The sequence below is a fragment of the Schistocerca piceifrons genome, chromosome 2 (assembly GCF_021461385.2).
Source record: "Schistocerca piceifrons isolate TAMUIC-IGC-003096 chromosome 2, iqSchPice1.1, whole genome shotgun sequence".
Lineage (NCBI taxonomy): Eukaryota > Metazoa > Arthropoda > Insecta > Orthoptera > Acrididae > Schistocerca > Schistocerca piceifrons.
Window position 1 is genome coordinate 1,097,025,852 of NC_060139.1, and position 3,311 is coordinate 1,097,029,162.

Sequence of the window (3,311 nt, forward strand, 5' to 3'; positions counted from 1 at the left end):
CTACTGAAATTAATCGAGGATCTGTTTTAATTCTTTTTCACTAATGACATGCCCTAGGTATGTAACCTGTGTCAATGCAAAACTACATTTTTCCATGTTTAATGTTAATTTAGCTTTTCTAAGTCTCTGGAAAACGTTACGCAGACGCACAGCATGTTCATTAATGTCTTTGGAGAATACAATAATATCGTCTAGATATACACAACATTGCTGAGTTTTGGGTCCTCGCAATACTCCATCGAGTAGTCTTTGAAAAGTTGCTGGTGCATTTTTCAAACCGAAAGGCATTCTTTTAAATTGCCAGTGGCCTCCAGGGGTTGAAAATGCTGTTTTATGCCTATCTTCAGGTGCAACTTCCAATTGATGATACCCGCTGCGTAAATCGATTGTTGTAAAGTATTTACTGTTACCCAAACTGTCAATGATATCTGTAATGTTTAGAAGAGGATAAACATCTGAGATATTTTGTTTGTTAAGGTGTCTGTAGTCACAACAAAATCTATATCGTTTCGTACCGTAGGGAGACTTCTTTGGAATAATTGCAATATTTGAATTATAAGACGAATCAGAATATTCTATAATTGCATCTTTTAGATGCTGTTCTAAAACTTCATCCAGTACTGGCTGTAAGTGATGCGGAACTCTATAAGGCTTCCTACAAACTGGGGGGCTATTTCCTGTTGGGATCCTGTGGTGTCACCGCCAGACACCACACTTGCTAGGTGGTAGCCTTTAAATCGGCCGCGGTCCGTTAGTATACGTCGGACCCGCGTGTCGCCACTATCAGTGATTGCAGACCGAGCGCCGCCACACGGCAGGTCTAGAGAGACTTCCTAGCACTCGCCCCAGTTGTACAGCTGACTTTGCTAGCGATGGTTCACTGACAAATTACGCTCTCATTTGTCGAGACGATAGTTAGCATAGCCTTCAGCTACATCATTCGCTGCGACCTAGCAAAGCGCCATTACCAGTTACTATTGATGCTGTAAAACATGTACCGTCAAGAGCAATGTTAACCATTTACGAATTAAAGTTAAGTATTCCAACAGCTACGTCCTTTTTTGCTGAAGTCTAACTTCCTTGTCCTGTTCCAGACCTCACGCCAGCCTGCGTGAGCCACGCTAAAACGCGTGCCTTTCGGCTTCCTCTCATAGTGGGTTGGCTCTCTTGCCAATCCACAACAGATCCTATGCTGTGTGATATCTGTTGCTGGCAGTGGACCCTCTGCATTAAATAAATCTTGGAACTCAACTAAAACTGCTTCCATCGTGTCTCTATCATTTCCTTTCAAATGCTCAATCTTCTGGCGTAATGCGGTTTTATAGGCGTCTGGTTTCTGACCATCATCAATATCTGACCAAATGAAATCTTCTTCTTCAAAAGTACTGACTGTAGCTACCAATATTCCCTTATGCAACTCTTTGTCCTCCACTCCGAAATTGTCAATATCTACCGGTACTTTTCTTTCTCCCTCAACGTCTTGAACCCGTACAACACTTCTACGTACAAAACAATGTGATAAATCTAATTCCTCATTTTCCTCTAATGGCTCTATTAGACACACTGTATCGATAGGTACCTCGGGGTCAACGGTCATCCAGAAAAGTTTTCCTGAGCCAAATGGTATCTTATCCCACGAATCAACCTTCAAGGACGTTGTACGCAGTGTAGTTGATTTCGCCTTCCGATTGGGGAAATCTTGCGGCAGCCTGCCCTTTGCAGCGGTGTGACCTAGCTGAAACACTGTTCCGCTAAGTTCTACAATTTGCTATCTGAGGTCGATTTTAGCGTGATGTTTATTCAGGAAATCCAGTCCTAGGATCGCGTCGTACCCGTCAGTTACCTTTGTTAACACTTCTACATCTTCTTGAAATTGTACACCGTGAATATAGAAAATCAATGATGTACATCCTAATGACTTCACTCTGCCGCCTAGTGACCGTGCGGTTCTAGGCGCTGCAGTCTGGAACCGCGAGACCACTACGGTCGCAGGTTCGAATCCTGCCTCGGGCATGGATGTGTGTGATGTCCTTAGGTTAGTTAGGTTTAACTAGTTCTAAGTTCTAGGGGACTAATGACCTCAGAAGTTGAGTCTCATAGTGCTCAGAGCCATTTGAACCATTTGAACTTCAGTTTACCTCCTCCTACTCCACTCAATGTATACCTTGGAGGTTCATATTTCTTTTCTCCAATACATTCATTACTCACTATTCATACGTTTGCGCCTGTATCCACCAGTATCCTTGCCTCTTTATCCTGAATGGTAGCAGATAACCAGCATTCCGCCTTCACATTCGCCTTATTGGCATGAAATTTTATTGGGAACGCCTGGCGGCGGCTCCGACATTCCCGTTTGAGTTTAACTGATTTCTATTTCCAAAAACTTTCTTAGACCTGCATTCCTTGAATGTGTGACCTTTTCTTTGACAATTAGTGCATTGAGGTTGTCTGCAGTTTTTTGCTATATGTCCCTGTCGATCGCACCTAAAACATCGTACTCCTGCTGAAAATAGATTTCGCTTCTCCTTGTATCTGGTGGCAATGTCTATTTCTTCGAAAGCCGTCGCCACAGATACAGCTTCTGCTAAATTTTTAGGAAACTCTGCCCTGACGCGACGGGACGTTTCAGGAGGTAACCCACGTAAAAATGTATCCAGAGCTCTATCTTCTGCATCTTGTAAAATAACTTTATTTGCTTCATCACTAGTTGTCAACTGATAGGTGTTAATATTAACTTTTCTAATCCTATCTACAAAGCTTTCTAACGACTCGTTTTGCCTCTGAGTGATAGTGTTTAACTGTTCACTATAAAATCTAAAGATTTTCGGTTTTTTGAAACGATTAGGCAATCCTTTCTTCAATTCCTCAAATGTTGGAGCATTCCGTAATTCTTCATGGTATAATACGTGTCCTTTGGCCTCTCCTAGCGATCTTAACTTTGTCATTTGTAAGAGCTGTTCATCTGACCATGATCCTAACTTTGCAGCTGCTACTAAATCATCAAAAAAGGCTGTTATGTCCTCGCCAGGTTTATCTGAAAAAGGAGTTACCAAGGCTGCTGTTGAGGAATCTATGGTGGGAGGGATTGAATTGGTTTGCCTAACCTCACTCAACTGTTTAAATAATGCATTATTATCACTTTTAAGCTGTGCTATCTGATTAACTAGGCTCTGAATAGCTTCCTCAGTAGAAACCGCTTGTGGTGCAGACTCTGACTTTGTACGATTTCGTGTCATCATTTTACAACCTATTAGTTACACAATCTTACTACACTGAATGAAAAAGGTGTTTAAATATTCGCGGCAAACTCA